The sequence below is a fragment of the Eptatretus burgeri genome, chromosome 13, assembly GCF_056783735.1.
Source record: "Eptatretus burgeri isolate ZD-2024b chromosome 13, Ebu_testis_v1, whole genome shotgun sequence".
Lineage (NCBI taxonomy): Eukaryota > Metazoa > Chordata > Myxini > Myxiniformes > Myxinidae > Eptatretus > Eptatretus burgeri.
In genome coordinates this window covers 69124182-69138763 of record NC_140973.1, presented here as the reverse complement: position 1 = coordinate 69138763, position 14582 = coordinate 69124182, and positions in this window count along the sequence as shown.

The window sequence follows — 14582 nt, the reverse complement described above, 5'->3', positions numbered from 1 at the left end:
GGTGAGGTCAAATACCAAAGAATGCAATTACGGGCACATTTTTAAACGAGAAGGGCACTCGGTAGAGTGCATACCTCCGCCCTGTCATGCCTGATCCACGATAACATATCAGGCCCAACACATTTTTGACATATGCAAGATATCGGTTTTTAGCCCTTTCTCTCAATGGTGAAGAATCGCTTTAAAAATTCCAGTTGTCGGATCCGGATTTGGAACTTCATCAAAATCTAATCAGTTCGTCCTTGTCACATGCACAACCTGTCCACCAAGTTTCGTCCGAATCTGTCCACAACTTTTTGAGATATCGCGCTTTATATTGGTTTAGCCCTATCTCTCAATGGTGAATAATCACTTAAAAAAAATAAACTAGAAGGGCACTCAGAGTGCATGCCTGATCCACAAGAACATATCTGGCCCAATACGTTTTTAAAATATCATGCGATAGATCGTTTTTGGCCAAATCTCTCAATGGTGAAGAATCACTTTGAGAATTAAATAATTCTCGTATCCATATCCAGATTCAGATCTTCACCAAAATCGAATCAATTCGTCCTTGGCGCACACACAACCTGTCCACCAAGTTTCGTCTGAATCTGTCCAACTTTTTGAGATATCGTGCTTTATATTGGTTCTGCCCTTTCTCTCAATGATGAAGAAACACTTTCAAAATTCTTGTAGTCGGATCCGGATCTTCACCAATATCTGATCTTCACCAATATCTGATCTTCACCAATATCTGATCAGTTCGTCCTTGTCACACACCAAACCTGTCCACAACATTTCATCTGGATCCGTCCAGACCTTTTTTGAGATATCCTGTACACAGACAGACAGGGGTGAAAACAACCTCCTTCACCTTCGGTGGAAGAGGTAATGAAACCGCGATTTTTTGGGGGGGATTTGACTTTGGGTTTATGCCGAGTTGGTGGGACTTGGAGCCACAGGTGTCAAAATGTTTAAAAAAAAAATTAAACAATTTGACATTAGGTCATTCGTGGTGGAACTTTTTGCCATCTTTCAACATTGTTTTCGGTGGTGGGGGGGGAGCGTGGGGATGGATTTGCGATGGTATGACATAGGATTTTTACCTGGTTCCTATTTTTAAAACTCCTTCCACCAGAGGGCAGTACTTGCTTAAGAGTTGAAGTTCTTGTTGTTGAGGCTTTAAGACCCTGATGATATTCCTTAGCCAAGTCGTATCACCATGACCCAAGTAATGAAGATCTATTCATCGTTGTCATTGCTGGTGTTACTATATTGTTCATTTGTAAGAAACCAAGATGAAAAATTCCGTTTGCCGCAGTGGACTATAGGTCCATCCAATATGGTGGAATTTTTGATCCTCTCCACCCTTGCACGTTTCGTACATACCCCTTCCTCCTTCGATGATCCAAAACATCTTTCCTATGATCGTTCTTAACAGTTGAAACAAAGAAGAGGCTGGACCTTGAACTTCTTGGATGTTTAAATTGATTATCAGATTGTTCAGCCTTTGGGGATGGATGATCAATACATTTCACGTCCCAGGAGAGTTTGGTTCAAACTTTCATATTCCAAACACTTGTGCACATCGATCCTCGTCCAAGGCACCACCACCAACACCACCCAAGATGCTTCCACTTGGCATACGTTCGTCATGTTTAATTCACTTGCATCCAGCCCGGCACAAAAGCCATTTGTACGGCTGTTTCCAGGCACGTTGCCGAGGTGTCCGACAGAAGTCTAAAGGCAAAGGATAAATAGATGGCGAGCAAGTAAGGAGCACGTCGACTTGCAGTTCATCCTAAAGGGTGTAATTGTCCCCCTGCGAGCAAGCTCACACATGAACAACGCCATCAATATGGCTAGTGGATGTTGGTTGTTATAGGGAAAGGGTTATGTGTGTTTGGTTGGGTGAATTTGGTGTGGACTGTGGTGTTATGGTTCGGGGGGGAGGTGGGTTTGGGTGGTGGATTTCGTGTGTTGGGGCTGGAGGGGTCAATTTGGTGTGGTATGGTTTTGGGGGTCGGGGGGGGGATGTGGTATTTATTGTGGATGTGGTATGGTTTGGGGAGGAGGGGGTGGGGTTGGATTTGTAATTGAGATTTTGAAGAAGTGCCTCGTGTATATTTCAGGTTGCACTTTAGTTTTGGCAAGTTTCCGAACCGAGGTCTCTGCTTTTTACGGCCCTTCCTGGCTGTGCGAATTTGAAAGGTTTCTTTTGTTGGATAAAATCTCCAGCTTTTTGGAGGAATGGTTTGGGGGAGGGGGGAGGGTCGAGACAAAGACCTGTTTAAACTCCTCGTAATGCCTTCCAAGCTATAGATCTGGCTGTCCTGCCGTTGGACGTTGATTGTTTCATTGTTATGGAGTTGTACATTCTTTGTTCCAATTGGTTTCCAAAGGTTCGGTTTCCATTGAACTCATGATTAAGTCTTCACTATTGCGCGTACATCAGAACCTGATGCCTTCGTGGATTCCTGAATGGAAATCGAATGATCTCTTCAGAATAAACTTCATTAGGAATACAAATAAGTTTGGAAAGTCTTAGATAATTGCAAATACATAATTGAACAGACTCTGCGAGCGGCTTCATTATTTATTTTTTCCTCCACCCCCCCCCCCTCTCCCAGGACGAATTATTTAATTCCTGATGTGATTTCACTGTCTGAGCCCACAGGCAATGAAACTGTCCTGTCGCAATAGTGGGACGTCAGGTGTAGACATGAACTCGAGTGACATCAACTCATCTCTCCTTTTACAGCCACAACTACTCCCACATTCTTGTGGGGGTGGTCGGGAGAAAATTTGCTGAAGTTTTTCTCGAATCGGTTGGCCAGGCCTGACGTTCGGGCAGGAATCTGTGATTTGTTGAGGGTGTAGGCGATTGCTCGTTCACTCGATACAAAGGGCACCGTGGGATCTTTAATGCCAGCAGGCTGGACACCCGGCTTAACGTCCATCCGAGGGATGGCACACGTTGATGAATCGCTGGGATGACAGTTTATAGCCGTGTCGGGATTCAAACCCAGGCTAGACAGCTTGTAAATGGGTGTATGTACCTATCGGCCATCCTGCCAACACTGGCCTGAACCCACAATGTCCATCAATTTCTCACTACCCAGAGTATTTGAATAGTCTTTGGTTCAAGAGCTTTGTTTGTTGTATGGTTGAGTGGATTACACTTTTTATCCACACATTTGTGGCGTTTAGTAGTAATCCAAACATTCAATGTGATCAAAATCCCTGCTTCCTTTTTTTAATGGAAATCAGGCTTGGATGATTCCTACCCACACCCCCCCCCTCACCCCCCAGACAGTCATGATTTGCTGCTTCCATTGCATGTATTTTTTTATTTTCTCGTTTCGAGGGATTTGGGTTGTATTTTAATACCCATAAACATCACGGCATAGCACCATAACACCAGAGCCAAGAGGGATGCACACTCCCCTCCAAGCTGTCTCACCTGGTTTTGAATCTTGACCAAACTATGAACTGTCATCCCGATGGGTGTTTGACGGGCAGGGCGATTCATTAATGTGTGTGTGCCGTTTCTCGGATGGACGTGAAGCCGGCTGTCCGGTCTCCTGGTATTAGTTGGTGGACATTAAGGATATCACGGTGTCCTTCGTGAAGAGTGGGTCAGGCCTGGCCAGCCAGTTCGTGAAAGATTGGTCACAAATATTCCTTGGCGGAGCCGACAAGATGGTGCGAGTTTGTAGCTGCATAAAGTAGGAGTAGAACTAGTTCGAGTACGTTTTGGAATCCACCCCAAGTTTTCTTGAGGGCATGCCGCTTCACAAGTCGAGTCGACCGAGCAGCAAACGTCCATGACCTCCTCCATATGAAGGTCACGAGCCAACGGGTTGTTGCACAGATCCGTGGCACAGAGACAGCCGATCGATCCACCACGGGCGACCCAGAGATCCCTCGCATTCAACATGGTGTACCCCCGCCTTAATGAAGCCAAAGCAGAGACAGAGACCCACAAGACGGGAGGACGTGGCCCAGTCCATGTGGACTGGTGGGCGATGAGACTGACCGCATTACCCCGACGAATCCGGCCAGTGGGGAAGATTTCCCCACCACCCTGAAAAAACCCCGATGGTTGCCGAGTGGTTTTTTTGTTGTTGTTGTTTTTACGACGAGTGGTGTTGAACTATTTTTTTTTTTCTTTCTTTCTTCACGTTTGTGTCCGTAATAAATGAATGGACCTGAACTGGGAACCACTCAATGTATCTTGTTGTATTGGTCATCTTGCACCTATTGGCAGGTTAAGGGGTCATGATGAGCACATGAAGTATTATTTTTGGTGAAACACCAAATCATAACACTGTATTTGCTTATCATGAACTGGAATTTGAATTAGACAAGGTATCGTCATCATGCGCTGTCTGTCCGTCCGTCCGTTCGACTTCTCTCGCCAAACGGCTTGGTCGATCCAAACCGCTCGACTGATCCTGCTGGGCCTATCCAAACCGCTTGGTGGAACCAAACCGCTCAACTGATCCTGCTGGGCCGATCCAAACCGCTTGGTGGAACCAAATCGCTGGGTCGATCCAAACCGCTCAACTGATCCTGCTGGGCCAATCCAAACCGCTTGGTGGAACCAAACCGCTCAACTGATCCTGCTGGGCCGATCCAAACCGCTTGGTGGAACCAAACAGCTTGGTCGATCCAAACCGCTCGGTGGAACCAAATCGCTGGGTCGATCCAAACGGCTTGGTCGATCCAAACCGCTCAACTGATCCTGCTGGGCCTATCCAAACCGCTTGGTGGAACCAAACCGCTCAACTGATCCTGCTGGGCCGATCCAAACCGCTTGGTGGAACCAAACAGCTTGGTCGATCCAAACCGCTCGGTGGAACCAAATCGCTGGGTCGATCCAAACCGCTTGGTCGATTCAAACCGCTCGACTGATCCTGCTGGGTCGATCCAAACCGCTCAGTCGATCCAAACCACATGGAACCAAACCGCTTGGTCGATCCAAACCGCTGGGCCGAACCAAACCGCTGGGCCGAACCAAACCGCTCGGTCGATCCAAACCGCTCGGTGGAATCAAACCGCTCCGTCGATCCACACCACTCGGTCGATCAAAACCGCTGGGTCGATCCAAACCGCTCAGTGGAACCAAACTGGTACCTGGGTCGATCCAAACCGCTCGGTGGAATCAAACCACTCGGTCGATCAAAACCGCTGGGCCGATCCAAACCGCTCGGTCGATCCTGCTCAAATTTGGCAGCAAGGTTTTGCTCCTGATTGGTAACAGGGATTTCAAAGCTTTGTCGGTGAAAATGGCGGACTTAATAAATTCCTTCAAAAATCTTCTTCTCCAGATCCACCATGTGACCAAATTTGCGTTGTGAAGTCTTTGTCCCAGTACTTAACATTATTATATCAATACACTAAGCCATATTTTGTGAACGTTTCTCCTCCGAATCTGCCGGACGGATTGTCGCCACTTTCGGCATGCGGGTGCTCTGTGGTCTAATGATAGGCTCTGTGAGATCGTGCCAGATGGACAGGTTTGGGAATTTTTGACGATTTTCTCATTTTTACATTAGTTTCCATGGTGACGTGTGACGTCACCGCGGAGGCGTAATGACGTCATGACATCGGTAAATCGCTGACGTCATTACGCCTCTCAGCAGTGACGGTCCATCGACGACAGACGTAATGACGTCATGACAAAATCGGTCATTCGCTGACGTCATTACGTCTGTCGTCGGCAGACTGTCACCGCTGAGAGGCGTAATGCCACTCCGAGAAAACAGCGTCTGCAATGTGAAACCCTCTTCTGCACATACTGACTACCTCAGAAGGTAAATTTGACACAAAATGTAACAGGAAACATTGTATCTATCTAAAATTCCAGCTGTGTGTGTGTGTGTGTGTGTGTGTGTGTGTGTGTGTGTGTGTGTGTGTGTGTGTGTGTGTGTGTGTGTGTGTGTGACTGCTGTTTCTCGCCAACCACTGGTCCGATCTCATTGAAACTTGCCAGGTATATTGCTGGGGACCTGAGGATGTGCCTTTTCAAGGTTTGATATTAATCGGACAAGTGCTTCCCAAGTTATGGCCTTTTATTTACCAACCAATGACAGGACATGTTGCTGCTGCCATTTATTTATCAACCAATGACAGGACACGTTGCTGCATCGGCGTGGCCCATGGGGAAGAAAACTTCAGCCGCGTTCGCCATTACGGGGGTTTTTTTGTCTTCTCTTTTCTTTGTGTTTTTCCTTGCGAAAAGGCAAAATACGTTGGCGCTAATTTAATAATTGGCCATAAAAACGAATAATTTATCAAAACGGCAGATCTAGCAGCCTCCGCATTCTTGCCCTGGACGAGGAAACAAAGAAGAAGCGCCGTTTCCTCAGCAATGTTGTTTATGGGATAATGAGATGCTAATGGTGCTAATGGAAAGAGGTGCTAATGATATAAAGGTGTGTACATGGAGACAATTTTTATTATTATTTATTTATTGAAGAAAAATTATTCCAAAAATAATTTATCAAAAAAAGTGCACAACTATTTTTTGTTTCCAATTGTCAAAACGGTGTAGTGTGGCCTTTTGGAAGTGTTCAGGAATTCAGCTCTACTCAACATGCTTGCCAACGAAATACATCTCAATTTGGTGGTATGCTTTGAAAACTATTTTTTTTTTTTTTTAACTATTTTCAAAATAAAACAATTCGAACATGGAATACCTAATGACACTATTTTCAGGTCTCCTACAAATCCTACCCTGTCGCCTCACCATGGCATAGGAGTGGCAATGGTCAATGGCAACGAATGTCATGGCAAGCAAAGACGGGGAGGTAAACTTGATTTTAATTTGGATTTTTATTAACTCTGTGTGTGGAAGTATCACAGCAGTTGTTACTTCAATGAAAGCGATAATTCGTGGAATGATGTGAACATTCCGTACGGGCACGCACTACTTCTGGATAGTGATGACTTACTATATTCTAATAATTTCTCGATTTCTTATGCGCATTTATAGATAAACACAATTCCCCAATCCAGTCATCGTTTACGAGAGCGAAGGAACGGCCTGTGTGGTTGTTTGAAAGTTTTTTTTTTTTGCACGTACGGCCACGCACGTACTGGCACGTGAGAGCAAAGGAACGGCCTGTGTGGTTGTTGTTTATGGCATGTGGTTTGAAAGTTTTTTTTTTTTTTATTATTATTATTATTTTTTTTAATTTGGATGTATGGGCACGCACATGCGAAGGAACGGCCTGTGAAGTTGTTTCTGGAAAGTGGTTTTAAAGTATATATATATATATATATATATATATATATATATATATATATATAATATTTTTTTTTTTTGCACGCACGTATGGGCACGTCAGAGCGAAGGAACGGCCTGTGTGGTTGTTGTTTCTGGCACGTGTTTTTTTTTTTTTTTTGGGGGGGTTTGCACGTACGGCCACGCACGTACGGCCACACACTTATGGGCATGCACTAGTCTATCTATTATTCCAGCAATCTCTGTGTGTGTCTGTCTGTCTGTCTGTCTGTCTGTATGTGTGTCTGCGACCGCTGTTTCTCGACAGCCACTGGTCCAATGTCATTGAAACTTGCCAGGTATATTGCTGGAGCCCTGTGGATGTGCCTTGTCAAGGTTTGATATTAATCGGACAAGTGGTTCCCAAGTTATGGCCATTTATTTACCAAACCAATGACAGGACACTGTGCTATGACGTCACGATTGAAGTCACAATTCTTTGTTTTTTTTCTTTGCACGTATCACAATTGACATCACAATTCTTCTTCTTCGTCTTCGTCTTCGTCGTCGTCGTCGTCGTCTTCGTCTTCGTCTTCGTCTTCGTCTTCGTCTTCGTCTTCGTCTTCGTCTTCGTCTTCGTCTTCGTCTTCTTCTTCGTCTTCGTCTTAGTCTTCGTCTTCGTCTTCTTCTTCTTCTTCTTCTTCTTCGTCTTCTTCTTCTTCTTCTTCTTCTTCTTCTTCTTCGTCGTCGTCGTCTTCTTCTTCGTCGTCTTCTTCTTCGTCTTCGTCGTCGTCGTCGTCGTCTTCTTCTTCTTCTTCGTCTTCGTCGTCGTCGTCTTCTTCTTCGTCTTCTTCTTCGTCTTCTTCTTCGTCTTCGTCACAGTTGACACTGGGGACCTGAGTGTGTGCTTTTTCAAAGTTTGATATCGTTCTTCTTCATCCGTTTCAGCTGTTTCCCAAGTTATGGCCATTTATGATACGGTTGGTCCGATCTAATAGAAACAATGCCCCAATCCAGTCGTCGTTTACGAGAGCGAAGGAATGAAGTTGCGCATCGTGGACATGCAATGGAATCGGACGAAGCACGAGCTGCTCGCTTGACACGCGCCACTATGCATGTGACAAGGCGTCGTGCAGTTGAAACGGATGAAGCACAAGCTGCTCGCTCGGCAGACGACACTGGACGCGAGGCAAGGCATCGTGCAGAAGAAACAGATGAAGCACGAGCTGCTCACTTGACACACGACGCTACGCGTGTGACAAGGTGTCATGCAGAAGAAACTGATGAAGCACGAGCTGCTCGCTTGGAAAACAACACTGGATGTGAGGCAAGGCGTCGTGCAGAAGAAACGGATTTAGCACGGGCTGCTCGCTTGATACGTGACGTATGGCCAGGCACGCTCGAGCAAAGGAACGGCCTGTGTGGTTGTTTCTGGCACGCGGTTTGAAAGTTTTATTTATTTATTTTTTTGCACATACGGTCACGCACGAAGGTACGTCATCCATCAGATCCTTCAAAATCTGTGGTTGCAAAATCTGTGATGGGTGTACCGGCATGCACTACAAAATCTGTGATGGGTGTATGGGATAACGCACATACGGGAATGCACTCGTGTAAATAAATTCTATAAAGGCTAAGTGCATGTAAGTGGTTACCACCCCTATTTTAGGGCATACCCTGACTTGAGTGGCATTTTTGAAAGTCACAAAGACTACTACTGGTCATGAAATTTAGTTCATTGCACAGACAGTGTTCCATTGGACCTTAAAAAATATAGGTTCATGTGTCTATGATGTATATTACTGAATCTACAGGATTTTTTATTGACTATACATGCCCAGTATTGGCCTTTTTTCTTGTTTCACCTTAAAATATGACATATATTAGACCATGCAAAAATACAACATATAAAACATTCAATATGAAATTTCTCATCTAATCAAAAGGTTGTCACCCACCGTCTGAGGAAATCAGCATTTGTGTCGGTCAGTGGTGGATTCGCATGATATATGCACATTCTGGCATATTTTTTTCTTTTTTCTTGTTTTATTGCCCTTTTAGAGCCTGGGACTATGAAATCCCCTAACAAAATGACTAGTTTATCTGTAACTCATATTTACGTGTCTTAAATTATTCAACTTATTACCAAAAATCAATGTAAAAAAAAAATTGAGATGATCCGGGTGGATACTTTATGACAGCGGCTTGACCGAACTTTCCAACCCAAATGTCTGACTGCATGTCACGTTTTAAAAAAAAATGCTTTTATTCTCCTGTGCATCAGATTATTTTCACTAAAATTTATTTACAAATGGGGCACAGTGATATAGATATAATAGTACAAAAAAAATATTGAAAACATGCATGGCTTTGGTTTGGAGTAATTTTGCATTTTTGTCCGACTGCAAGTCGCACTTTTTTGAATTTGATTAAAAAATTAATTTTCTTAAAAATTAAAAAAAATATTTTTCCAGGTATTTAAAAAATATTTTATTAATGTAGAAGGTAGTTAACAGTTTCAAAGAATTTAGAGAGCTTTTTGTTACTCCCAGAATTGATTGAATTGAAAATTTACGTCCAAGAATTTGTTCGATAAATCTCTTTTAGTGCTTTTCAGCATCTGAGTCACTGAATAGAGCAGAAAAAAAGGTACATATTATTTCTTAATAATCCCAGAAATTGGTATTTTGATTATTAGATTAGTTGCTAGAATAAGTTACATACTATGACCTTCATTTATTTTGCCAAAAAAGAAAATTAGGTAATTTCATTGAAAACTCGCAAAACCATCAGAATAGGTACCCCTTCTTCAAAGTATCATATTTCGGTATATATATGTAATTAAGCTATACGGTTTTTTTTGTTTGTTCTGAACTCGGTTAGAGTTGCACTTTCAGGAAAATGTAGTGAGAAGGCAATGGAACAAACTTCATTTTTTGACATTTTGAAACAGAGTGGTAACCACTTACATGCGCTTCGCCAAAATCACATTGTGAACACTGGATATATTGATGTCATAACGAACCCTCACTTTATAAACTTCGCGCAGAGCGCGGGTTTGGCTAGTCCTACTTTAAATGTCGATTCTCCTTTTTGAATTCTTTTATTATTCATATTTAACTACCGAGTTCTCACAAGTCGTTTTTACTGCGCGTTCACCTGGACATTACCTTTAACTGCGGCCTTCAAACAAACCTTGACCATCAGGATTGAAATGCAATTATTACGTCATCACGTTTACACGTCGCATCATATACCACAAAGCATTCGCTTGTGAGGGGGCGTATTGGCATTTGCGCGATGATGTCATTTAATAACACCTCATCTCTTACAAGCAACTACATCGCAAGTGTGAGTTTTAGAGGTTTTTTTTGTTTGTTTTTCTTTCATCCCAATTGTTCGCCCATCAAATCCTCCACGAGCATTGCCAACCACTGGTTGTTTATCCGTGCAAGGGCTCGTCTTGAATCTGTGACGAGGAGAACGGCTATTTCCTTTTAAATTCTGCGTGTGAAGCACAGAAGCATGATGAACCATTTTAAAATCGTTGGTACGATTCGAACGGGGAGATTCAAATCGTCGACCTCCCAGATTCAAAGCGGACGCGATCACCATGACGCCGGCGAGGTCTAAGCGAGGCGTTGAAGTGACGCACTTCCGGTGTGATGAGGTCTGGATCCGGTCGAGTCGCGTTCGTCAAAACGTAGTCCCAGTAATTTGCGGCTATTTTTACAATGGTCTCGTTTAATCCTGTCCACTAAGCGGCGCTCACTTGATTCACCTTGTCTACCTACACCTGGAGAGATGATAAAACACGCCGTTCTGTTCGCATGCGGGACAAAGCTGCGTGGTAGCATCATTGGCTGATGATGCGGATGCGGCTGTGCCGCTGATGCGGTGCCCCCCTTGTAGATGAGATCAATAATTTGGAATTTGTTCAGGGTGCCGGCAATAGCTCGCTTCCTCTTCACGAAGGACCGTGTGATGGGATCCAGGATGATAGTTAATAGCTGGGTCGGGATTCGAACCCAGACTGGCCAACTCAATGCAGAGTGTGCATATCTCGATCTCTGGGCGAGTACTAACAGCCCCTGCATTTGTACTTATCATTTGACAACGCTCAAAGCGGTCATCGGAGGTACCACCCACCCCATCCCACTCGAACCTCCACACTCCCGAACATCCACCCACCCCTGTTGTCTCTTTCATTTTGTCAGTCACACATGAGCACCCTTTGGGCGAGTCAGAGGCGCACTGCGCACGTAGTCCCTGGTAGGGGCAATGGTATCCCCAGGGGTGGTGGCCCCCTCCCCGGTGCTGGGCCTCACCTCCGTCCCCGCAGCTCGTGACATTAACAAGAGATAATGTCCAATGACAGTAAGGGGTGCGTCATGAAAACTGAAAGGCAACCGTTCGCCTTGAATCTCCATCATGCGACCAGTGGAATGGCCCATACACGTGCCTCGGGTTGTGTGTGTTCGGATGTTTCGTCTCCTGGTCATCATCAGCATCCACATCCAATTTGCCTGTTTTAGTGCCAACAATACTCACGTGCTCGGATATGGCCACGAAGGGTGAGGGTTTTCTCTTTTACCCTCCCTGAAGGAGGGGGTCTGTTTGTTACTTAGTGAAAAATAATTTCACAAAGTATGTTGGTCTGCCTGTCTGTCTGTCTGTCTGTCACACAATTTATGGCTACAGTTTTCAAGCAATTGTTCTGAAATTTGTTTTGTGTGAAGGTGACCGACCAAGGACAGCAACGGTAAATTTTGGTGAAGATCTGAATCTGGATCTTTTTTTTATATTTTGAGAATTTTCTCAGGTGATTCTTCATTATTGAAATATTTTAGCCAAACTATGAATGTCATGATATTTCAAAAAGTTGTGGACCAGTGATGACAAAACGAAGTGGAAGAGTTGGGTAGGTGACAAGAACTCACCGATTCGAATTTGGTTAAGGTCCCGATTCGGATTCAACCGATCAGTGGGATTCACAATGTAAAGTGTTCAGCCTGGTGGAGGGATGTGCTCCACTGAGTGCCGTTCCGTTTCGCCAAGTTCACTCCATGAGTGATTTTTAATTTGTTACTTGCTAAATCGAACATTTCTCAAATATATTGTTTCGTCGATTTTGTTGGGTAGTCGATCTATCTACCCTTATTGTCAGGTTTTCCGTCGTAATGTCTGTCTGTCTGTCTGTCCAGGCCAGTACTCCGTTAATCGTAGGCTGATTTTGATGAAACTCTGGTGGTAGGTTCATACCATGACCTAGTTGTGCGCGTTTGAGAACCGTTGCTATGGACCCCTCGGTTGCCTGGCAACGGGCCTTTGAAATTAAAAAAAAAAAATCTAAAAAAACAAAAATATCGAAATTCAAAAAAATCAAACTATGATCGTTTGTGGGCAACACATTCAGCCTCCTTGACAAAAAAATTCAGCCCGCTCCCATGAAAACTGTCGGAGAAGATAAACTTTGAATGAACCCTGGTCGAAAAAAAATAAAAAACGAAGTTCGTTATATCTCAGAGACTATGAGTCAGACATACATGAATCTGGTACTATGGTAGGTTCATGGTATGTCCTAGTTATGTGTGAGAGAGAACCGTTGCTATGGACGCTTTTGTTGGTGAGTAACGGCTGAAAAACAACTAAATTCGACTTGATCGACTACCCATGTCTGCCTACCGGCTTGTCTGTCTCTGTTTATTGACTACAGGTCACAATTCTAAACTGATCTTCACGAAACTTCACCACATGGTAGAGTTTGTCATAAGGACGAAGCCTATTGTTTGAGGTCAAAGGGTCAACATAGGCCAAAGGTCAGCAACTTCGGTGAGATTTCTAAAATCCTCGATTTTCATCCGATTGACTTTAAATTTGAAGAGGATTTATATTTCAGGTCATTGAAATCAACCAGCCAATTATTTTAGAGGTCAACATGGACCAAGGTCAACCACTATGGTGGTATTTCTAAAATCCTCAATTTTCATCCGATTGACTTGAAATTTGAAGAGGAGTTCTGTATTTGGTCATTGAATTCAACCACCAATTATTTTTGAGGTCAAATTTGTTTTATGGATTTTGCAAGCTCTGCACATAATCTTCTTCTTCTTCTTCCTCTTTGTTTGTTAACCTCCACCATCGAAGATGGACGGAGGTTACTGTTTTCACCCCTGTCTTTGTTTGTTTGTTTGTGAACAGTATTACGGAAAAACTCCTCGACGGATTTCGACGAAACTTGGTGGGGGGATGAGGTATGGTCGGATCATGCCATTAGATTTTGGACTTGGTCCAAAGTCCAATATAGTCGCAATGGCGGCCATTTTGAAAAAATATTTGAATTTTTGTTTTTGCATTTCTACATGTTTGAAGCGATTTCCAACCCCCCCGCCCCCCCACAAAAAAAAATTGTTAGAGAAAAAAAAACTTAGAAAATTTTGTCTTTTTTTTTTCTCTAACAATTGTTTTTTTTAGAGAATGAATCGAGAATGTGGAGTACGAATGAATTGAGTATGTAAAAGGGAAAGTTGCAAACTATAACTCTGTGAGCACTGTTGACGTCAAATTGAATGAATAGGATATCAGGTTCACTTGAGTGACCGAGCAGTATTGGCGGCGGAGGTTTTGCACTCTACCGAGTGCTCCCCCTCTAGTTTGTTTCTTTGTTTGTCCGAACAAAACTTTCATGTTTTTCTCCGCAACTGCTTGTCAGATTGACAAAATTTTCACCATTGGTGCAACTCCTCAAGGTTAAGGCTTTAATGATTAAGGATGATAATTATGACATCATAGGTTACGTGGTTTGGCAGCCATTTTGGAAAACGGAAAAAATTTGAACCTCTATCTTTGAAACTACACCAAGGAAAAAAATTAAACTTGGCACATACTCCTCATGGGGAATAGGTGTGATTTTTTTTTATGATGTCACAGGAGTCTTTATTATGATGTCATAATTGCATTTGTAGAACACTACATCTGATCAATATGAAAAACATTGAGGGTCATCTTGGGATAAAATGGTTCACAGAAAAAAAATTATTGATATTGTTGCGGAAATGGCCCTTGGTGTGTTACTAAATATAGGATTCGCCCAGATCCCCCATTAAATGCATGTTTACCAGGTTGTTCGGTTAATGGACGCTACATGTGTGTCGGGAGGTGTAAGAACCAGTTCATTGTTCGTACATTGGTGGTGGACCGAGAGCTTCTTTTTCCTTCCTCTCTCCAGACAATAGTCCCCGCCCAGCGTTCTCAGGGGGAGTGTCTGAGAGAAGGAAGTGAAACTGAAGGGAGGAGCCAGGGGTTTTTTTGAGGCGAGCGTGCGCCGGAAAAAGGTGGTGAAACTGTGAGCGCCGAGGTGACGCCGATC